General features: G+C 43.0%; 1 long non-coding RNA gene across 1 annotated transcript in view; it reads right to left on the reverse strand.

Moving 5' to 3' along the window:
* Positions 1–24,628, reverse strand: part of LOC127043770 (uncharacterized) — a 421,859-nt gene that overhangs the window by 23,250 nt on the left and 373,981 nt on the right. The window contains exon 2 of the long non-coding RNA XR_007772321.1: positions 15,229–15,268. This is a non-coding gene — a long non-coding RNA (uncharacterized LOC127043770). The remainder of the gene's footprint in view (positions 1–15,228; positions 15,269–24,628) is intronic.

Genomic DNA, 24,628 nt, shown 5'->3' on the forward strand with positions numbered 1-24,628 from the left:
AATACAAAATAAAGTCAAAATTGAAACAAATTGGTTTGAATGACCCAAAACAAAAACAATTTATTTTTTTTCTTTTGCAGAGAATTTTGAACTGTGTTTTTTTCTATTTCTGTTTTGAACAAGGCCAAATTTCAAAATCTCAAAATCCTTCACAAAACAGAACTTCTATCCTCTATGTGGCTCTAGATTTAAGTCAGATGGCGAACAAATGAGGCAGAAGGTAAGGTGCTCCAGATCATAAAAACTACTGAGAAGATTTTTGTACCAACACTAGCAATATTGTAGAAAGGCACAGAGAAGTCTATGACTGAAATAAGACCATTTATATCACCACTTTTACACAGTTGCAAAAAATCTTGTACAAAGCATGCCGTGTAAGGTGTCAATGGAAAAGTTATGATATGCTAAATATGATTATCCTGTTTATATGCATGTTTCATTTTTGTTTCTGAAGTTATGAATATTGGCCATATACCTGATTCACCATTGTATTTGTTCCTGGGGTAACACTCACAAGGTAGGGTACATCCAGTCTAGCCAGCACATTGTGAATGGACTATTCAAGCTTGATTGCCCATTAAAGACACTTCAATCTCACTATTGGCCATAGAAGAAATTAATTCCACCCAAATAAGTATTTCTGTGGACAGCTTACCACAGATATGGCCAATGGCTGTCCCTATGAGCCAGCAAGCAATGCTCATGTGACCCTGGACTCCATCTTGTGCCAGTAATTTTCCACAAATTGTGCTGTGAGCTTTGTTGGAAACAGAAAATTTCCAGGCACATGGCAAAGGGTATAAAAGACCCCTGGAATGATGCTTCTTTCCTGCTCTGATTCTCTGGACTGTGCATTTACACAACTAAAAAGAGCGTTTGAATTATGGACTGAGGACCTTTCAGTATTTTGGAAGTTACCAGAGATTTTACAATCCAGTAGTCTATAAAAACACTGCTTCAAACCTGATATAATAACATTGCAACTACTGTAGGTATATGATCTATTAACTATTTTAACTCTTGTCTTTATTAATAACTCTTTAGATTTTAGTTACTAAAGGATTGGCAGTAGTGCGAGTATTGGGTAAGATCTGAGTTATATACTAACCTGGCTATGTGGCTGATCCCTTGAGATCGGAAGAACTCTTTCTTTGACAAAAGTGGTGTTCAATAATCACTCAAAGTCTAGTGTCTTAGTTGTGAAATAATGTCTGAGATGCCTAAGGAGGCTTCATTTTTGACTTCTTGTTAACCAGTGTGGTGAGACAGACATTTACTTTTGTTACTGACTTGGTATATGACAGAATAACCATCAGTTTGGAGTGAGTCTGCCCTATATCTTCAGCTGTGACTCACTGTGGCACAGTGACAGTAACTGCACACTTAATTATTTGTATTCAATAGGGCCTAGAATCTCCAGCTGAGATGTGACTCTATTTTGCAAGCCGATGACAAGACACATAAGAAATAGTCACTATCTCACAGGGCTGGCAATCTAAATAGACAAAACAGAAAGGAAGGTTTTACAGATGGTGAACTGAGGGTTTGTCTACACTTAAAATACTGCAGCAGTTCAGCTGTGCCACAGTAGCCCTTCAATGAAGATGCTCTCTACACCAATGGGAGGGGTTCTCCCATTGGCATAGATATTCCACCTCCCTGAGAGGCAGTAGCTAGGGTGACAGGAGAAATCTACCTACTTCCAAGTGTAACCCAGGCCTCATGCACAGTAACGCTAGGGCTCAGATCCACAAAGGAACTTAGCTTTTGCAACACTGAGCATCACAGTGTCTCACTTTTAGGTGGCTGGAACAACACTGTGCTCCACAAAGCCTCAGTTAGACACTTGGGATCCATATTCAGTGAATGGGGAGAGAGAGGTGCCTTAGAATGTGATCCATTAAAGCCAGCACAGCGTAAAGCCTCCTCACCTAGCCAATGGGGGATACTGATGACAGGAGAGTGTTCCCATCCCTCTCTCAGAGAAAGGGACCTAAGTGTGGGCTGCAAGAAGGCACCTCTTTCTCTTGGTGATCCATGACCGCGAACCTGCCACCTGACTCCAGGTAGCTTAGGGAATAAGTTAGATGCTGTTTTCCCTCCACATAAACTGGCCAGAGAAGGAATGGGTAAGGCCCACCTTACAACTCTTACCCCAGTGATCACAGCACTTAACTGGGCACTGGGGGATCCAGGTTCAATTCCCCTCTCTGTCCCACCTCTCAGGAGAGTGTTGTAACCACAAAACTATGGGATATTCTGATGTTCCATGCCCTCAGTCTCTCCTGTTGAAGCTGTTCCACTGTGAATAAACAATCAGAGTGATTGGAGCAGGGGGAATGGACCCAGAGTCCTTCCATTCCCATTGGAGCACAGCATCATTAATTGTCTTCCTCCCTCCCTCTCAATGTCACTTTTAAGTATTTGATAAGCCAGACCGAAAGCATTTTAAATATTTGCAAAGACTTGAGGAAGAGGAAATAGAACTGGCTGAAATTTTTCAGATGATTTTTTTTTTTTTGCAAAAAATACATAAATGCAGATTTGGGTTGACTGAAATATTTTGTGAATTCATGTTGAATTAGCTGAATTATTTTGGCTGAAAACAAAAAAGAAAAAATCAAAATGGTCTATTTTGACACTTTAAGAACAAGAGGTTTTGACTTCAAGAAAAGGTAAAAACAAAACAAAATTTCGTTCAACCTGAAATAAAAAAATGTCAGATTTTGGTTCACCAAAAAATTTATTTTCAAGTCAACCCAAACTAATCAACACCCACCACCTCTCACCTCCCATTTTTTTTGGCTCAGCCACCAAAGTGTAAAAAAAAATGGTTATTTGTATAGCTGTATGTGGTAATGGCTTGAAATCCCACCTCAACAAAAACTATTGTGTAGACTTGAGAGGATATGTTTTTAAAAACAAATGGGTCAATTTTAGATTTATGCTCTGGTTAGTTTGTGTCACTGCCATGCAATGCAGCCATCAATTGGGGCCTTAGGATCCAGGTGGTGTCTCACCCAACTCCACAAGGCATGGGGTTGGGTGAAAGCTTCAAAGAGTACCCAGGCAGAGACTCCAGCAGAAACAACCAAAGCAGGGCCCTTTGGCAAACTTTATAACTTTTAACTGGACTTTCTCTGCCCTATGCTGAATGCCTGTTTGCTCCAACTCATCCCCTACCCCCATCCTCATAGTCCTTTCACCTCAGAATCACTCCTTTTACCCTCCTCTCCCCTTCAACGCCCTTCTCTTTAGCTTATCTCTTCCGAACTAAACCCACAAAAAATATTGTAGCACCAACATGACATTTCCTGCTGTCACTTTGTTCACTCTGAGTGCGAATGCTACTCCTTCCCATGCCCTAGGAAGTGTTCAGGGCAGGGACCTTCTTTTTGCTCTGTGTTGGTACAGCACCTAATACAATGGGGCCTTAGTCCATGAGTGGGGCTCCTAGGTTCTATGGTAACAGAAATAAATAGTGGGCTCAAAGAAACACACGGGGAGAGTAAAGTCTTTTCTGGAGCAGGCAGAAAGAAAATGTGCAAACACCAGCAAAAATACATGAATCAGGTGCGATGCCCACTGGCCCTGTAATACTTCTGCTAATACATATTATCTGAAGGTCAATCCAGGATGATCTAGTAGCAAAAAAAGTAATTTGTTTAATAGAAAAACTAATTAAATTACCACTGAGCGCTGACTTTTCATTAATCATTCTGAAGCCACTGTCTTTCCCTGCACAATCCAACTGGCATGTGAAAAGGTAGTTAGATATTTATATGTCAAAGTCACTTAAACTGGTTCCACAGCACTGAAAGGACAATTCCAAAGTCCCTTTTAACCAAATGACACTATTATTTACTATTTAATTAGTGTCATAGGTGCATATGGTGCTGTAAACACAAATATAAAGAGAAGGGTTGAAATCTTGACCCTATTGAAATCATTGGCAATATTCCCATTGACTTCATTGGGATTAGGATTTCATTCCAGGTCTCTGCTGCAAGAAAGTTATAATTTAAAGTTATAGATATGTGCCATCACATATGCAAAGAAAACATTGTCAGCTAACTTTTATGGCACTTGAGAGTCTGCTAAAAGAATGGGTGAATATTTGCATGACTTCTTGGACACAACCCTGGACGGTGCGTGAACTGCAGTCTGGGGGAGACCAGACCCAGCCCCACCCCTTCCGCCCAAGGCCCCTCTCATTCTGTGTCCCCACAGCAGCCACCAGCCCCACCACAGGCTAGCCCCCACAGCCCTGGAGCACTGGGAGGGCGGCAGCGCAGCCCCAGCCTCCCCAGTCCTGGAGCGCCAGGAGGGCGGCAGTGCAGCCCCAGCCTCCTCAGCCCTGGAGCACCAGGAGAGTGGCAGCACAGTCTCTCCCAGCCTATGGTATCCACCACCCACAGAGACAACCGCTGAGGGCCAGATTTTCAAATATGTTGCATACGTGCTTGTTTACATGCACTTAAGTTGTACCTGGAAATGCTGAGTGCACAAGTAACTTGAGTTTTTGTGCATAAAGTATTTGTACATTGCAGATGCCAAAGAGAACTTTTTTACACACACAGACCCAATTTATATTCACTCATAGTATTTACATTAGCTTAGCTCAGTCTCGTTCTTCAGTTGGAATCTACCTACAGTCAGGGGTAGATCTTTTGACTACCCCCCCCTCCCGAAGGAATTATCTGCCAGGATCATGGAGCTGTTGGCTTGGGAAGTATGTGATGCTTATTCACATACGCTGAGTGAGGGGTGTGTTGGGGGTTGATGGAAGAGGGTTAGGCAAGAATATTTTGGGACTAGACATTGCAGTCTGCTGCTGGCTGATATGGATATCTGCTAAAATTTTCAATTATGCAGACTTACTGTGATTACATGTAAAGAAGCTTTATGTATCCATGCTGCAGAGGGGAAAAATAGGATGAAAAACCATGTTAAGTACTTGCAAAGACAAACATGAAAAAAGCTTACAAAAGCTACATTCTTCTTTTTATCAAAATACCATGTGAACTGTTAAAATCCCCACTGTAACCTCATTTCACAAATTTAGAAAACAAGATGTATAGTAAATCCCTATTGTGTTTCATATTTAGTAACCTTGTATGAGCAACCAATATTATTTTCATATATCAATTAAAAATTCATGAAGTGACAAAGCATGAGACTGAATTTATAAAACATTAACAACCTAATTCTGAGATGCCAAGTGACCTCAGCTGCAAGGTCATGCTTCAACAAAGCCATTTAGCTTTAAACGTGCATAAATTCATGCCTATTCAGGAAAGCATTTAAGCACTCGCTTAATTTTAAGATAGGAGAGTTAAGTGCTTTGCTGAATCAAGGGCGCAATGACTTCAGTGAAAGACAAAAACAGTCCCAGCAGACATTCAACAGGCTCAGAGTATTGGATGTAAGTGGCTTATTTTCTTTCTCCTGGTTATTTGCCACTTACCGCCTTTCTTTTTAACACACCTGCATTTCCACCTCTTCAGGAGATTGCAGTCTCATTCACAATTCTGTTAGAGAATTCTGGAATGCTTGCAGCTATTGATATATATTCATTTGATGTCTCCAAATAGCATGATATATATTCATTTGATGTCTCCATTACCACACTCCTGGGTCTGACGGTGGTTGTTTTCAAAGTTACATTCTTTAAAACTTTAGTGTTATGAATCAATATGACTGTATGGATAATGGTAAGAAAAAATGCATTTATTTAATGGATGGTGCAAGGGGACAGGAGTGATATTTTAGGAGACATGGATAAACAAACCCAAAAATATGGCACTCATCCACCCCAGACAAATTTTCTTTCTTTATACCAGTCAACACACAGGTAACTTAAAGATAACCTTACTCAGAATCTCCTGTGCCTGATTGCCGAAGGCAACCCATTTTTCCCCACTGCTGTCTGCCCATTGTAAGTTGTTTCCATGATGGCAGATCCTTTTCAAACATTCAGTGACAGGCCATTCTTTGTCCTCCAGCCACACCTTCTCTTTCCTCCAGGCAGAATCCAATCTAAGACACACCTTGTGCTTCAGATGCCTGATGACATGGCTAAACCATGTATCCATCTATCATGGAGGGACCCTGTAGATGGCAGCCTCCTGCTGCACCTCTAGTTCCTCTCACTGCTGCTCTGATCCCCTGGGCCACTTCCCCATGGCCTCAGCACCATATTCACCCTTACCTCAGGGCACTCAGCTACTCAATCCCTGCAGCCGACCAGGAGCTCTCTCTTGTTGCTGGTTCCCTTGGAGCAACTGACCAGTCCAGGGAGCTAGTTTTCTTTCAGTCTCACACTCCTTATCCTTACACCTTTTATGTGAACCTGCTGGGACGTGATTGGCTGCTAATTGCAGCCTCCTTCCTATTGGTTGCACTTCACACAGCCTCTCTGGGCCATTCGGAGGACTCACCTTCACTGCTCCCTGATGAGGTTAACCCTTTCTTCACCTGTGTGGGGCAAACATACCATCACACCATCTCTGTATAATCGAGTTCACAGTCTGCTGACCCATGCAGCACAACACTTCAGTATTGGTTACACAATCTCTCCAATGAATTTCCGAGATCCTTCTACTGGTAGAGTGCATTCAGCTTCCTGTTGTGGGTAAACATAAAGCTACATCCAATAAGGAGTGATATGATTTTTCTGCAGACATACATCCCAGAAAACAGGGGAAAACTCTGAAAATAGTTTGAAAAAGTCCATTTTATGCTAATGAATAATCCATTAGACAGAAGCTTTAGTAGTGTGCATGTGTGTGTGTGTCGCTCTCAAATGCAGCGAGCACTAGATAAGTCCTACAGGTGGCCCTGCTTGATCTCAGGGAACCATGTAGCGAAGGATGTCTTCCCAACATATCCACCCACCCACATCAGCACCGAAGAGACAAAAAGAGAGAAAATTATGAAAAATAGCCTGCACCCAGGCTGGAAGAAGCCTGTAGAAAGTTGGGCAAGGCACAGTATGGAATTCCAGGCATCAGGGGGACAAAGTGCAAGTTTTCTGGGGGGAAGGGGAGGTTCCTTATGAATTGGGAGAGAGGAAATAGACTCAGGTCCATGCATAACAGCAAGGAGAAAGATACAATACGACTGTGAGGGAGAAGAACAACTGCTGTTTGCAGGGAGCAAGGCAATGGGATTGGGGTGGGGAGATGCTATCACACTCCAGTTGTAGCACAGGAAATATGAGTGGTAGACTCCTGAAAACAATAAAGAGGAACAGACAACAAGAAGCTGGGGTGGGATCCACAAAGGGACTTAGGCGTCGCAATGCTGATTGTCATATCATATAACTTTTAGGCACCTAGAAAAGTCACTGGAATAACAGTGCTATCCATAGTGCCTGAGCTAGGTGTCTGGGCTCCCTGTATAGTTAGTGGGGAGAAAGAGGCACTCCACAAAAGACAGAACACTAGGCAAGAAAGCACTCAGCTAGCCAGTGGGAGATGCCAATAGGAAGGGTGTGTGCCACACCCACCCCTCTCAAGTTAAGTACCTAAGTCTGAGCTGCAGTGAGGCACCTATCTCTGCTTTGTGATCCCTGGATGGGAACCTGTCTCCTGGAGTCCAACATTTTAAGCAGCTAAGATGCTTCTTTAGGGTGCCCATCTTATAGATTTTAGCCCAGTGGTTAGCACACTCACCTGGGAGGTGGGAGTCCCAGGTTCAAATCTCCCCGCTGCCTCATGGGGAGAAGGGATTTGAAGAGGCATCTTCCACCCCTCAGGAGAGTGCACTAATCACTGAGCTAGGGCATTCTGATGTGGGTTTCCCTCAGTCCCTTCTGTTGAAACTGCTCCACTGTGGGTAAATAGTGAAACAGTAATTGGAGCAGGGGAATGGACAGAGGTCTCCCAGCACTCGGGGTGCTCTAAACACTAGACAACAGCATCAGATGTAGGCACCGACATACCTTTGTGCAGCTGGGCCCTGGAGCCTATTCTGATATAGAAAACAGATTTTAAATTAAAATCCCATAGTAATTAGATTAATTTAACTTTAAAAGCTTTCATATTAACAGTTATACGAAGCAGTCACCCCTTCATGCAATCTACCTTTAAGGTGGAAGAAAGTATCTAATTGACAGTGACACCCTCATGCTGAAATCAAACAGGTACTAAGTGCTATCTCAGCCTTTCTTGGAGTAGCATTACTGTCTCACTGTAATTCTAGAGACCAGCTTTATAGTTACTGGGCTCCACTCTTTGTAGGTTTTTAGCCATTAAACTCCCTGAAAGGTGTATCCCCTTCCCACTCACACACTCTCTTACTCCCCCCAACACACACACATACACACGCTCTTTTCCATGTGTTTATCTTTTCCTCTCTATTAAAACATTTCTCATCTTACTTACCTAGGTCCACAGCAAGCAAGGAGCTGCCAGCAATAAACAGAACAAAGATCTAGCAGTTTCCCCACTGCTCTGTGGGACGCTGCAATACAGCCTGACTTACAATACTGCATCCCTAACATCAGAGGGTGTATGTAAACACATAAATAGTACTTACAAGGTCCACCTCACTCCTCTCCTGTACCTAAAATAGAATCCAGCAGCTCCTGGGGGGTTTCCCTCCTGCTTTCAGAGAAAGCTTTGCCAGAAATATTGCCCAAGGGTAAGAGCAACCCAGTGTCTGCTTATGAAGGTGACTGAAGGGAGGAAGGAAGAACTCACTGACCCTGCAGTCAGGATGTCCTTCCTCATTCTCCCCTTGAGTTTTACATACAACTCAAGGAGGAACTTTTTGTATTAAAGTTTTGAATGTATTAAAAGTCTCCTTTTAATAGATCTATGCCTTGAGTTTCCACATCCTCTATCACACATAGCATTGATTTGCTGGGGTTGCAGAGGCACAGGATCAGTTGGGAGCTGTGTTTCTTCTTAAAGGCCTGGAGAGTTTGTGTTTAACAGTTAAGCTATTTTATTTCGACAGTACATACCATGACAGTCAGATCCTGCTGTAAGCTGCAGGCAGCTCCAGTTTGTTCAGCCCCCTGCAGTCCACAGCCCCCTCTCCAAGTTCAAGGATGGCCTTTGGTCTCTGCAGCTCCACCCTTACACAACAGTGGCAGCTACTCCTCGCAGGAGGGAGGATGCACAGAATCAGTGTGCTGGAGGAGACAGAAGATAGAGGGGCTGATAGAGGGCTTTGGGCAAAGTTTCGATTGAATGAAGTGGAGAGGGAGGTGTCAGATGATCAGTTGATTGATGAGGGCTTGGAAGACAAAAGATTGAGTAGAGATGGCTGTGAGGGCAGAGAACAAGACAGACATAGGATAGAGAATTAACAAGAAAGATAGAACATGGAGAGGGGTGCAAGCAGAGACATAATGAGAAAGGGAGATGGGGCCCTATCCTCCACTACCTTATACGTTGTATAGTCAGGAAACCAGTGATGTCAGTGTATGGAGAGTTCTGATTTGGTAGCATTTCACACCTACTTAGCAGCCATGTAAAAGCCAATACACAGGACAAGGTAGTGGAGAATCAGGTTCATGGAGTAGAGTGAACAAGAGAGAGCAAACAAAGGAACAGAAGAGAAAAATACACAATATGATATGGAAGGAGGGAAGAATGAGAGCTTGGAGGGAAGTGAGGTCACGAGCGAATGAGATGGAAGGGAAGATACTCGGGGAGGGTAATGTGAATGAAACTCAACTTCAGAGAATACAGTGTGAGGGGAAAGGGATAGGCAACTGGAAGAGTAAAAAAATCAAGGAAAGAGTTTTTGATGAAGAACAAAGATGAAGGGGGCCACAGTTTCAAGTTTTAATTATTGCACAACAATTAATGGGAAAATTTTATAAAATACTGGTGTGCTGCATATGGAGAGATGAGTGGGGATTGGGTGGAAGATATGAGAATCTATTTTTCCAACAGAACATATGGAGAACCAGCTAACAATATACCGGGGAGAGAACACAACCAAAGACAGAACATAAACAAGTGTTGACTCTAGATTCTACAGGATTTTTTAAATTATAGTTTCATTGTCTGATGGGCAAACAATGTGTTTGACATGTACGGTTTAGTTTTTTGGTACCTCCTTGTTGGGGGTTTGAGTGAAAAATATGCAAATTTCCACTATGTGATAGCAGCCCGAAACTGACTGAAAAAGTCTTCTTTACAGCAAAACCTGTTGTTTCCATTTACAAGAGTTCATGTGCCACCTGTGGATCAAAACTATAATTGCAACTACAAATTTTACCCTTTTTCAGCCCTAATGCAGAAGTACCCAAACTGGCAATATTGCCAAACCGAGCATTCAGAAATTATGAGACCAGCGTAAAGATGGTTGAATGAAAGTGACTGTGTTTCACTTGCTTTTTGATTTTAGGCTACCCTACCTTGTTTGTAGTTATTTCAGTTTAAAATTTTAAAACCATAACTAAATACACAGTTATACCTGCCTTTCTCCTGGTTATTCAGAAGAGGAATCCACTTATTCTGTCCTAAACCCAGAGAAGGGGAGCTGTCAGAGCTATTCCAGAGCAAAGAACATTTAATCCTAGGGCAAAAGCATCACAGAGAAAAACAGACAATAAAAGGATTCAAATGCTCACTAAACACACCAGGAATTGCCCATCTTTGTTAGCCAAGGCTTTAACAGGCTCATCAGTCTTTATGTGGCTTTTCTTAGGTAGAGACACAGTGCTACGCAGAGTGGGCATGGTTTATGTCATGTGAGTTGTAAAGACCAGGGTATGGAACAGTGTTGCCTGGGGAACAACAGCCGTAAGTGAGAAATCAGCGTGGAGCAGATATAATCAGGTCTACAAGCTATCCCTAGGTTAAAAGGATAAGTTTTGCTAGGGCAGAGAACAAACAGTATCCTGTGGAGAAGCATCAGCAGCATAGCAGATTGAGTAAAGATTGTCACAATATTGCTTCCATGAAGTCAACTTAAACATGGAAAAATATTACAATGTATCCTTTTTCAAAGCAGACTTTAACTTTATACAGGAATTATAACAATCTAAAATATATTTTCCAAAACTGACATTTTAGAAAACAAAAATGAAAGCTGGTTCAAAAGAAATACATACATAAATAAAGAAGGTCAGATGTATTTGTTAATATTTTCTAATGAATTTGCTTTTCCACCTTTGCAAATTCGCTTTCAGCAAATATTCCAAATCTATATGATTTTACTGGCAGGAACAGTCACTTAAACACTGATTTTTAAGTAAATATTGTATCATATAGATGGCAAGTGTAGTTTGCATTTGTAATCATCAATATTCACATCAGCAAGCTCTCTGAGTGGTTAAGATTATCTGGTCAGAACAGAAACAGAAACATACTATGTGACCTAGGATACAGACTGAAGTTTGAGTATTGATTTACATTCAGTGAACTACTTTTGAACATCGAGCTGCAGGTCAAGAATTTCTCCTAGAAAAATAACTTTAATAAACTCTATAATTAGAATGTAGGGATGAAAAAAAGTAAATTTCTATAGAAATTACCCCCAAATACCTATAGAATTTAATAGAGGAAGATTTCCTTCTTCTAGTGCTCTTGAATCAATCTGTAAAATTCTATTACAGTGTTATCTTTCTCTATTAAATTCTGTCTGATGGTTTAAAACTAAAAATCACTTTCTATTAAATTTGAGAGCAGTTTTCAAAATGGGATTATTCACTGTAATTATTCAGCAAATAGTTTCAAACAACAAATAAATTAGACACAATCTGTTAGTAAACAACTGGTAAACAGAAAGAAGAGAATTTAATTGAATAAATTATTTGTTATGATTTATCCACCCAGCTCTGATTAATATAATCATTAAGCTTTTGAGGCCAGATTGGATCTTTGAAGTACAGCCTCAAAGATATATATCTGGAACCAGTGAAACATTTTGTTTCAATAAGGTCAAATTGATTTATTTTTAAGTAAAAACATGCTTTCAATAATATCAAAACATTAAATATAATAGCAACACTGATACAATATACAATTCAAAACAAAATGAAAAAGTCAAAACTAAATTTTTCAACATGAAACAAAGTCAAGACATATATTTGGAACCAGTGAAACATTTTGTCAAGACAAATCATTTCACCCTTCTTCTGTCAAAGATTGTGTCTGTCAAAAGTGATGTTCCAATGAAACATTTTAACTTCTGCTAAGCTGCATTCTCTAATAGAAAATTGTTCCATCAAAAAAATTCCAACCACTCTTCCTCAGCACATGGGGACTTGCACGCATACTGCAGGAGAGACACATCCCAGAGCCAGGCAGAATTCCTCTGAGGTTCTGAAGCAGCACAGCTCAGACAGCGGCTTCTTCCACTTCCTCTTACAAGATGAAATACATCCTCCATTACTTGTACATATGGGCCAGCTATGATGGTGGACAGAGGAGGAGGACAGCTCTTGCTTTGACCTCTCATTCTAAGACTGTGCTTGGCCCCTGGTAGAGGTGAAAGCTAGCAGACTCTACATGCTCTTCTCCCCCGTTCCCCTTCCTGTATTGTACATGTCTATATAGGGCCAGACATAGTCTAGCTCTTTACAACATCAATATGCAATTCAGTTAATTATAATAGCTACACATAAAATTGTACAGCATCTTGATTTTTACTTTCAGTGAGAACAGAGTAAAAGCTGATATGAAGTGTGCTCATAAATAAATGAGGGTTGCAGTGAACTGAGAAAGGATGTTCAATAATTCTCAAGATATCAGGGAAAAATCGAAGCATGTTAAGTAAGCAATAACACTCAATGGGGTGTGCATTCATCAGTCAGTAAGTACGCATGGGAAGCAGCCTGCTGTGTATGCCTATGTAACAATTATTTCAATGCGATGTACTATGCCACCATGGGGAAAACATGATATTATGGCATGACAAAGACTTAAAGGACAGAAGATCATAAGCTCACTGGTGCCAATTCTGGTGATTTTTTTCCCCCACAAGTGATGGGATTTTGGCTGGAGCCCAGTCAGGGGATGATGTGAGAAGGTACGTCCTTTAAGTGAATCTGAGCCCTGTCTGTGGGGAAAAACCCCTCTTAGTGGCTGCCTACCTCCTTTGTCCGCCTCCTGGGCCAGACTAACTGGCCAGAACTGCTGTAGGAAGAGCTGCCTCTCTCCCCCTCTGCTCAGCAACCTTAAGCCATTCTCACCCAAGTGGAATGGGAAGGTAAAGAGCCTAGCCACTCAGGGCACTTCTGCTCCCTCCTCCTCTCCCCTCACTCCCCAGAAAGGGGTGAAAAGTCCAAGAGGAGCGGAGGGGTGGGGGTTGAAGTGATAGGGGTTGAGAAGCCTGAACTGATAGGATTGATTAGGAGGTTGGGGCAGAATTGATTGCTGGGAAGGGGGTGGACACTGTGGGAGTGACAGCTCCAGCGCAGGGACCAAAATCACCTTACCTGATAAATTTGGGAGTGGGCAATGCTAATTGTCACAAACACACAGGGGTGGGCAGGGAGTTTTAAAAAGCAAGAGACACATGCCTTGTGCATATCCTCACCTCTAGGGCACCTCTTGTGCCTGGATGTGGCATTGCAGGAGACTTCACCTCTCGTGCCCCCCTCACCCATCAGTGGCCATTTCCTTGGCTGTGACAGCTATCCAAGACTGCGTCTTCTCTTAACTCCCTCTCTGAGTTGTGTGTGTCACAATAGTTCACTCCCCTTATGGGGTAACTAAAAGTGCAAATCAAATGCCCAAACTAATAGTCCTTCTGCCCCTCTCAGGACCTACTGATAGCCCCATCTGTTGGCCTGGGCAGAACTTCTCTTGGCAGGATTCCTTTACTGTCTCCCTACAGCAAGGACTTCATCAGCTTCCCTAGTGATCTCTTTGAACTTTGTAGGTCCTATCTCAGGGTTTCCTTCACAGGGGCGTACTCTGCTTCCTGTAAGTGACTCATTCTGACTATCCTAGGACCTACCCAAAAAGATAACTCCTACCTTCTCTCTCCTGGGCTTCTCTTTTATTCCCTTATCCTTGTAGGCCCTAGCTCAGGACACCCCCAGACAAGCCTACTCTGCTTTCTGTGCATACCTCAGCCTGACGTCCTCAGGCTCTTCCCAGAAGGGGGCCTCCCTTGTTCCTCCCTCTACTGTCCTCCCTCTGTAATGAGTTCCCAGTTCTACTTAAGTAGTGCTCTTGCTGCTGCTCCACCACCACAGTCAGTCTTTCTAATTAAGACACATTACATTTAGTTGGTGTCCCTGATTAGCCCTTATGTTGCCAGCTTATCAGTGAGGCTAAAGGAAACTGCTAAGTCATGGGCAAGGCTCATACCAGCTAGCCTCAATGAAGCAGCCAGTCCATGACACAGACCAAAAACCACAATATTACATATATAATTTTGGGTCAATCTCTTGATCTCTTAAGGTTGGCAGTACTATAAGCGCTAGTCCCAACTCTACTACTAACTCACTGTGTGACGCAGGGCAAGTTACTTAACATTTCCGGAGTCATCTTCTCCTTTCCCAGAATATGAATTGTACTGACAGACTTCACAGCTGGAACGTCAAGGCTGATTCCCCACTCTGGCACTCCGAGTGCAGAAGGTGGGGGCCCCACAAGGATTCTAAAAATTAATACTGTCCACTCCAGGCTTGTACAGTAACTCCTCACTTAACGTTGTAGTTGTGTTCCTGAAAAATGCGACTTTAAGCAAAACGATTTTAAGCGAATCCAATTTCCCCATAAAAATTAATGTAAATCAGGGAGTTTGGTTCCAGGGAAATTTTTTTCATCAGACAAAAGACACGTGTGTGTGTGTGTGTGTGTGTGTGTGTGTGTGTGTGTGTGTGTGTGTGTGTGTGTGTGTGTACATACACACACACAGAAAGAGTGTATACAAAAACCTGTAGGAGAACACTTCAACCTCCCTGGCAGATATTAGGAATGGCAATATACAAAAACTTGTAGGAGAACACTTCAACCTCCCTGGCAGATATTAGGAATGGCAATATACAAAAATCTGTAGGAGAACACTTCAACCTCCCTGGCCACACTATAGCAGATCTTAAGGTGGCCATACTGCAGCAAAAAAACTTCAGGACCAGACTTCAAAGAGAAACTGCTGAGCTTCAGTTCATCTGCAAATTTGACACCATCAGCACAGGATTAAACAAAGACTGTGAATGGCTTGCCAACTACAAAACCAGTTTCTCCTCCCTTGGTTTTCACATCTCAACTGCTAGAACAGGGCCTCATCCTCCCTGATTGAACTAACCTCGTTATCTCTAGCTTGCTTCTTGTTTGCATATATATACCTGCCCCTGGAAATTTCCACTACATGCATCCGACGAAGTGGGTATTCACCCATGAAAGCTCATGCTCCAAAAAAGGTGCCACAGGATTCTTTGCTGCTTTTATGGATCCAGACTAAAACGGCTACCCCTCTGATACAGAGAGAGTATAAGTTTTAAACAAACAATTTAATACTGGTACACAGTGAAGATGATTGTGAAGCTTGGTTGAGGTGGAGGAGTCAAAGGGTGGGATATTTCCCAGGGAATACCTTACTGCTAAATGATGAATTAGCAATTGGCTGTTCCCTCAGGGGTTAACTCTCACACTCTACATGGCAGCAAGAATGGAGGGAGGGGAGACAGCATCGCAGAGAGAGACGGAGACACACACCGTGTAAGAGAGAGAGAGATGCACATTTCCCCTTTAAGTACAACGACCCTACTCTTAAGTACACTGCCTTGTTAATTAGATCAGCTTGCTGAGACTGCAGTTGCAGCCAGCAAGCTCCCTCCATCCTGAGTCCAGTCATGTGTCCCCCCTGCTCTATGGAAGATGGGGTAAGCAGGGTGCAGAAGCAAGGGGGAGGGGGACACCCTGAAACCCCCCTCCCTTTCTCTCTCCCACCCCCCCCCCCCCCGCATACAGCAAGCAGAAATGCCAGGGAGCAGCTTCAAGGCGGAGGGCAGGACCAGCACATGGCAGTGTGGGAAGGGACAACTGAACTGCCAGCAATTGCTAGCCTGCTGGGCAGATGCTGCACAGGGAGCTTAGGGAAGTGGGGAGCTGATAGGTGGAGCTGATGAGGGGCTACTGGTCCACCCTGGTTCCAAGCCCCCACCTGCTAGCTGCAATGGGCTGCTCTTCCTGCAAGCAGTGGACAAAGCAGGCGGCTGCCAAACGACCTTAGAAGGGAGAATTGCACAACTTTAAATGAGCATGTTCCCTAATTGATCAGCAACATAACAACGAAACAACATTAACCAGGACGACTTTAAGTGAGGAGTTACTGTATTAAACTCCCAAGGTTACAGCTTCTCTCTGACCTTGGATTGGCAGATGCTGCCAGCACCCAAGTGCATAAAAAAAAAACCTTTCAGAACCCAGGAAGGTGCACTTAGGAATTCCTTCCTATGGGGTACTCTCAAGCCCCTTCATTCCCTCCCTCTCCCTCCCCCGAGGAAGAGCTGCAAAAGAAACAAAGGAAATTAGCTGTTGTCACCAGCTAATTAAACAACATATGCACAAACTGCTTAGGATACAAAAATCCAGTCCTGTTCTTTAAAAAAGGTAAATTTTATTAAAACAAAAAGGAAGAAAATACATTTAGAATTTAGGCTTTTTGCTAGATTTAAAAAAACCAAACAATTACAAGAATGACACATCAAGAAAACTCTCTTGAGGTCCTGCTAAAAGGTTAGAAGCAAAACAAAAGCACCTGGGGTTAGTACAGAGGAGTCCACAAGCCATAAACAAATAAAAGAGATAAACCTGGTCACATCTTCCTAGACAATTCCTGATCTACTTACATATCTGGGGTTTCAAATGAGTAGTTTCTAGATACGATTTGATGATTTATCATACCTAGCGCAAGCTTTTACAGCATAGAACCATCCCTGTCCCTGCTTTCCAGGAGAACAGACAGACAGACAGACAAAAGGGGAGTCTTGTTTCAATTTTAAAAAGTTCTAGCCTTCCCACTGGCTCTTTTGGCCAGGTGCCCCCTCACTTCCTTTTACCTCTGCATGCAGTCAGACTTTTTAACCCTTTACAGGCAAAGCAAGTAGAGAACAGCTACCAAGAGGGATTTTATAGCTAACTGACTGGTTGGGTCCATAAAAGGGAGCTACCCCTGCTCCCCTTTCATTTATCACAGGGCATTATTTGTATTTTGTGATGGAAGAATATGTCTCTGTCAATTTCCCTCTATGTAAAATAGGAATAATACCTCCCTGACAGGGATGCTGCGAGGACTCACTAACTTTATGGAGCTCTGTAAAAACAAGAGAGACACAGTTGTCTGATTAGTTAAGTGATATACAGTAGGTCCCCAGTTCCAGTTCAGAACCTTCCAAAGGTTTAGAGGATGAGGATGAACAGATGGGACCCAAGTGTAGTAATCTGGACCAGACCATAATTTGAACCGTTATCCCTTGTAGTTGCCTGAGTTGGTCTAGAAGCCCCACCTCATCACTCTACTCTTTGGGGTGGCTTGTCAGGAGCTGGCCAAGTGCTCAGAACCATGCAGCCACCGTGACTGTGCTTGGGCCCTGTGCAAGGGTTACCATGGGGTGGGGTGGAACGTTTCTGCAGCCCAGTCACAACCTACCCCATGGTTCAATTTGAAGAAGAAGAGAGCATGAGACAACATTCACCTCTGTACAAAATCTTTTTTAAACCCAGAAAAGGAAAGGAAATAATCCATTGCAAGGATTTTTTTCCTCCAAAACTGTGTGTTTCAGACTAATGTTTTCCCTTGTGTTGGTTTAGTAAACAATTACACTGGTTTTTGCAAAAACATAATTCTTCCTGGAACAAAACAAAACAAAACAAAAAAAGCAAGTGAGGCCTCAGGGAATTATGCAAGCAATCTAGATACCTCTGCCATGTCACAACTTTGAAATGCTCCACTTGATTACTTTAAAATCCATAAAGTAATATGCACACAGTATACATAACCCACTTGTCTAACGAAGTGAAAACAAAAGGAGCAAGTTCATTTTATTCATTTACCATACAGATGTTTCATTTCCAACTATATTATGCACAGCACATTCACAGAGAAACAACTGTTACTAACAGAACCTGTGTACAGGGAGATTCTGACAGACCAGTAAAAGGCCAGGGACCACTACCAACAGTGTAATATTGATTATCATACTTGTTGCCAAAAGCAGCTAAATCACCAGGTCTCTGCAGACTGCTGCAATGGTCTTAAGATGTCTAAGCAAGAAGCCAGGAGGGATGGGTTCAAGATATTGTCCATCCTGATAAGATCTCTGCTGAAAGTGCTGAAATTTTGGAAAAACAGGAAGCTTATCTATATTTGCCCTTTGGGGTATGTTTGTCAGGGACCTCAGGACATGCAGACTCTGCAAAAACATCTGTCTAATTAATGGTTTGTGGAAACCTCTTGCTTAAACATTTAAGCTGTTTGCTTAACAAGCTTTTTATTGACATGTTATTGTTACACTAACCCAAAAAATAAGGGGAGAAAGTGTAGGGTAGGCAGACTCCAGGGACTCTTTGGGATCTCTTCACGGACACAGTTTAGGGTCACCAGCAGCAGCTGAAAAACGAACCAATTAGAAGACTGCTGCTGTACCGCCTGAGAGCCACACCCAACTTTGGTAGTTATTGAGGGATGGTGTTTTTTTTTTTTACTAACCTGTTGCAGACATGTGTAAGTGGCTGAGACCAAATGAAGTACAACTTTAATTGAGAGCACTCTTATATTGTACTGTTTGTGCCAGCCATCTAGAAGTCAGACGGATGTGACTCCGTTGATTTATTTCCTGACAGCATCTTGCACAGAGTAAAGTTACCAAAAGCTTTAGGTTGAAAGAACCCTGGGTAACACATGAAGTCATCAGAAGTCTGTCAATGTTTCCATTACAAACATGGTATACTTGTTAGGGTTTAAACAGGGATAAAGGAAACAGGGAATCCAGAAAAAAAATTGCAAACTCTCAGACTCTTTTTGAGGAAGAGTTAGGAGTACAGGCAGGATTAGATTCTCCTCTGAGTGACACCCAGTGAAATCAATAGAGTTTACACCAGAATCACCCAAGTGTTGCTGAGGGAAGATATGGACTGAGTTTGATATTGCAAATATGATTTTTCTCAAATTCAAACCCATATTGCCACCATCCCCACAATCATTCAATATATTTCTTTTTATGCAACACTTTTTCCAAAGCTAAAAGTAAGCCTATGCCCTGTATTAGGGATAGCACTCTAAAAGATAAGCTGGCATAGTGGGTCTCTTACACACCATATATGCATTGTATCTCCATACCATATAGATATATATATGTGGGTATTTATATACATTTTTACATGTATATTGTAGAGCCAGTCTAGCTTTTAGGATGCAATCTTTTATCCCTGCATACAAAGGCAGGGTGGAGCAACAAGCAGGCTGGGGAGCTCAGGCCCTCAGGCAGGACGGAGCAACAAGCAGTCTAGGGTCCGATGTCCTGGCTCTGGCAGATGGCAGAAAAATACAAGCCTCTAGGCCTTAAGGTGGAGGAGCTGCCACCCCAGTATGGGTTTAGCAGCAGGGTGTAGGGGGAACTGGGCCCACCTGACTCCACCAGGTACCAGCTGAAGACCCTAGCAGTGGTGGAGGGTTCCACCACAGTGTCAGCAGGGAATCCAGCCACAAGACCAGGACCGGCTTTAGGCACTGCGGGGCCCGATTTGAAAGAGCTGCCACTGAAGACAGCGGCGGGACTTCGGCAGAGAATCCTTAGGGGAGCGGGGCCCAATTCAGGGAAATCAGGTGAATCGCCCTAAAGCTGGCCCTGCACAAGACACTGACAGCGTCCAACCCTATGGATTGTCCCTCTGGGCCATCTCCTATCCCCATCTCCTCGCATGGTTGTCCAGGCATCCCTGGAGTCTCAGGGTTCCTCAGCTTGGGCAGCTCCCGGCAGCCTCGACCACACTTGGGCACCTTCCATCATCCTGATGTTTGCCTGGGTCTCAGCACGTTTGGCTTCCACGGTCTGGAGATTCAGCGGCTCCCAGGCTGAAGCTGGCAACCTGCATCCTCCCTCTTCAGCAATCAGCTTCCACTGAGCTGAGTTGCTCTCTTTTATATCTGGGTCCCAGCTTCCTTGGCCCATAGTGTGGGTTAACTCCTGCTGGACCACTGTGGGACTGATGCATTGAGTCACAATTCCCCTACCAGCTCTTCCTCTCTCCTTTTGCACATACTCTTTGTATTTATTTTTCAGACTGAATAATCTCTTCCACTTTTAATCCCATTTCCTCCATTTGAAAATTTTCTCTCTAGTCCATCTTCACTCTTCCCCTATCACAATCTCTCCTCAGCAGATCACAAATCCCATAACACAAGTCTGAGCCGAATTTTCAATCCCACACTGAATGTTTTAATGTGTTTAGAAACAGAAATAAGAGCTTCAATCCTTAGCTGTGCCCAGTATCCACTAGTTGGCTAGGGGAGCTGTTTGCAGCTTCCTGATCCTGGAACTGCCTAGGGCCAGTCTAGCTTTTAGGATGCAATCTTTTATCCCTGCATATATACATATGTGTGTGCACGCACATTTTATCTTTTCTTTCTCCCTGTCACGAGACTTGTGTTCCCTGTAACCCTTTGGGGGCAGGACAAGGGTTACTGCAGTCCCATAGCTAAGTCTGCTTGTTCCCCTTTAGCTTCAAGAGAGTGTAGCCTAATGGCCACAGTCAGTCCAACGGTCCCAGATTTTCAGGTAGGACAAGCTGGGGAAGCTCAGGCCCTCACAGGGTGGAGCACCAAGCAGGCTGGGGATGGTTGTTCTCCTGTCATAGCTTAGAGTAGCCCAAGGGTGCTGTAAACTACACCTGGCTGCATATAGTCCCATGGGCCCTCTATCACTAGGGACTGCTGGAGTCAGTGGTGCTCCAGCCATGGAATCCACAGCAGCAGGAGATCTGGCTGCTTTTCAGATAAGTTCCAGGCTTTCCCCTTTTATTTTTTTAAAAAAATGCAAAGAGCATACATTAGAGTCCTTTGCGGGGGCAGCACACATTATGCAGAGAAGCTAATTTCTCCTTTATTAAGACAGAAAATATCCTGTTATTATAAACCTGATCTTGACTTTAACTTTACAAGAACTTAACCAATCTGCCTGAAATATCACAGGCCTCACTTTATGGGAGTGTATAATTTTGCTGGGAAATTTGAGACAACTGGGGTAAAGTATTTGGGGGATATGGGCATGTGCTTTTCTTCCTTTCTCTCACTGTGTTTGGCTCATGAGAATTCCAAAATGGATTGGCCTGGGGGATACATTTCTGACCTGGAGAAGGAGTCATGTCCTTACCACTTCCCTGTTCCCTTTGGGGCGCCGTACACCATCCCACCAGGGGAACTAAGAGAAGGCAGCACTCTGCCTGGCCCTTTTGGAGTCTGCACAAGGAGAAGGGTACACTATGTAGGGAAGGTGCAAGGACCTAAGGGCCAGACAGAATCTGGCCCTAAGATATCAGTTTCTATGTGTATGATGGGTTCTGCTGACTTCTGTACTACATGTAGCCCTGCTGCAGACTTCACAAAAACACACATAGCCCAGATATGCACAGGTACAATGTTTGGAGTTAGTTGGCAGAGAATCACTGTTAGGTGTGATTAGGGAGAAAGAGACACACAGAGAGTTTGCATAGACCAGAGTTTATGGTCCTGCTTCGGTCTGAGTGAACTGGTTGCCAGTTACCTCAAGTGATCTAGCGTGATTGTAAATGCTAGTCTAGACATCCCATGTACATTTGAGATTTAGAGTCATGGACTTAAAGGCCAGAAAGGACACCTCACGTCAACCAGTCTGACCTCCTGTATATCACAAGCCAAAACACACACACACTAAACCCAACAACTGAAATTAGAAATTCAGCAAGAATTCTTATTATTAGATCTGACGTGCATGACCTATTGAACTTCATCCCATTTCAGTCACTCCAGTCTTCAAGGTCAACCCGCTCTTCCTGTATAATATTCCAATCCTCCACTGTTTTAATGATGCCTCCCAAATTTGTATCAGCAAATTTCATTAGTGCACTTTTACTTTTTGTGCCCATGTCCTTAATGAAAATACTGAATAAGATTTGTCCCAAAGCTGATCCTTGAGGAACTCCATAGTTACCTCTCTCCAGTCTGATAATTCATGTTTCAGCACAACCCATTTCCTTCTCCTCTTTAGCTCCTTATCTACCCTACAGTTCTTGTGCTGATCCCCATCTGCCCTAATTTAACTAATAATTTCCCATGTGGTACCATGTCAAATGCTTTCCTCAAGTCCAAGAATATTAGGTCTACTGCACTTCCCTTATCTAAAAAATCAGTTATGTTCTCAAAGAAGGAAATCAGGTTATCCTGGCCTTTGGCAAACCCATATTGCATTACATCCCCTTTACTATTTACCTCCATGAATTTAATTATTCTTTCCAGCCCAATTTGTTCTAAAGCCTTGCAGGCTGCTGAGGTCAGACTAATAAGTCTGAAATTGCTTTGATCACTTTTTTCTCTCTCTTAAATATAGGTATGACATTAGCTATTCTCTGGTCATACAGTACTACCCCCAAATAGACAGATTTATTGAAAATTCTTGCTACTGGACCAGAACTCTCATATGCCAAGTCTTTCAATATTCTGAGGTGGAAGTTATCCAGTTACTCCAATTTGAGTGCATTAAGCTCTAAGTTTTTCTTCCATCTCAAATGAGGTACAGGTCTGTCGCATCTTACGCTGGGGTTACGTTCTGCGGTCAGTGCATAAAGCAAAAACCGCGCATAGTCAAAATGACCCTTGAAAATCCCTTAAATCACCCATAAAGTACTATGTGTTGTATATGGCAATGTACAGTACAGTATATAATAAAGACTACATATGCAAAATATAATTTTACAGTATTTTAATAACATAACAGAGAGACAGAAGAATCAAAGAATAAAAAATGAAAACAGCACAGTACAGTACTGTAAACCTGAACAGTCACCAGTCTTGTACTGTTCACACTCCAATGATTAGTCTTCCTCTTCCCTTGACAACACTATTATTGAGTTGTCAGGGCTTGATGTCGATCCAGGAGACAATGGACCAGGCTTGGGTGATGGAGAGCGAGTCGTAGACAAAGTGGTTGGCTCTGGTTCAGCTCGAGAAGTTGATTGTGTAGGCTCTGCTGCTGCTGGTTGTTTTTTCTTTAAAAACATGGTGATTGGCAACTGTAGCTGTTGTCTCTTGAGCTCCTCAAACATTTCTTGGTACGGTCTCAAATCATCTGTAATACTACGTGTGATTTTGAGGCTTCGTTCCATAGAAGGATCATATTCAGAAATTGAATCATTCAAGCGTTGCGCTGCTTGGAACACTTCAGAAAATTTATGAAGATTCCAAATTGCTGGCTCTTCCTGTTCGTCATCATCTTCGCCTTCTGTAGACGATTTTATCAGTTCCTCTAACTCTTCGTTAGTCAATGTTTCTCTGTGGCCCTCAATTAATTCCTCAATTTCTTCCTCGAGGATGTTGACGAAGCCATCACGACCTACTTGCCTGGCCATCTGAACAATGAGTTGCACTTCTTTATCAATGGTCGGGAAACCCTTAAAATCACTCACACAGTCTTCCCATAGGTTTTATCAACATGCATTGACTGTTTCAGGCTTGATTGCATCCATTGCCTGTTTAATATAAGTGATGCAATCAGCAATGTTGAAGGACTTCCAACACTCAATCACATTAACATTGGGATCAGCATCCATAGCGGTAAGGATTCGTGAGAATGTAAGCCTCCTGTATGTGGCCTTGAAACAGTTAATGACACCTTGATCGAGAGGTTGGAGGTGGTATTGGGGGGGAGAAAGACGACTTCGACATCGTTATGCACAAACCAGAGTGCCGCAGGATGGCCAGGAGCATTGTCTACGATCAGCAACACTTTAAAGTCAAGTCCTTTTTCTTCAAGGTACTGCTTGATCTCCAGAATGAAACACTTGTGGAACCAATCCAGAAATAATGCTGCCATCACCCAAGCCTTTTTATTTGATTGCCAGAACACAGGCAGGAGATTTTTGTTCTTGCCTTTTAGTGCATGAGGATTTGCAGCCCTGTAGAGCAAGCCCGGCTTTATTAAATGCCCAGCCGCATTGCCACAAAGCAACACAGTCACACGGTCTTTAGCTGCTTTGAAGCCAGGGGCTTATCTTTCTGATTTTGAAATGTTAGTGCAGGTGGGCATTTTTTTCCAGAAGAGCCCAGTCTCGTCGGAATTAAAAACTTGTTCTGGAAGATAGCCCCTTTTCTCTATAATTTTCTTTAATTATTTGGTGTAGGCTTTTGCTGCGTCCTCATTGGCAGATGCAGCTTCACCAGTAGTCTGCATATTTTTGAGGTTGAAGCGGTTCCTCAAACTGTTAAGCCAACCTTGGCTGGCTTTGAATTCCTTCTTATCAGAAGGCTGTCCCTCTTCGGCGGGAGGTTTGAACAGCGCATAGATGCTAAGAGCCTTTTCGCGCAACATGTTGCCATTGATAGGCACACGTTTACGGTTCATGTCTTCCAGCCATAAGTTTAATGCCTTTTCAGTCTTTACTAAAGTCTTATCACACACTTGGCTCGTCACTTTAGCAGTTATTGGAGCACTTGATGCCAAGGCTTGAGGAAT

This window comes from Gopherus flavomarginatus, chromosome 2 (genome assembly GCF_025201925.1).
Source record: "Gopherus flavomarginatus isolate rGopFla2 chromosome 2, rGopFla2.mat.asm, whole genome shotgun sequence".
Classification (NCBI taxonomy): Eukaryota; Metazoa; Chordata; order Testudines; family Testudinidae; genus Gopherus; species Gopherus flavomarginatus.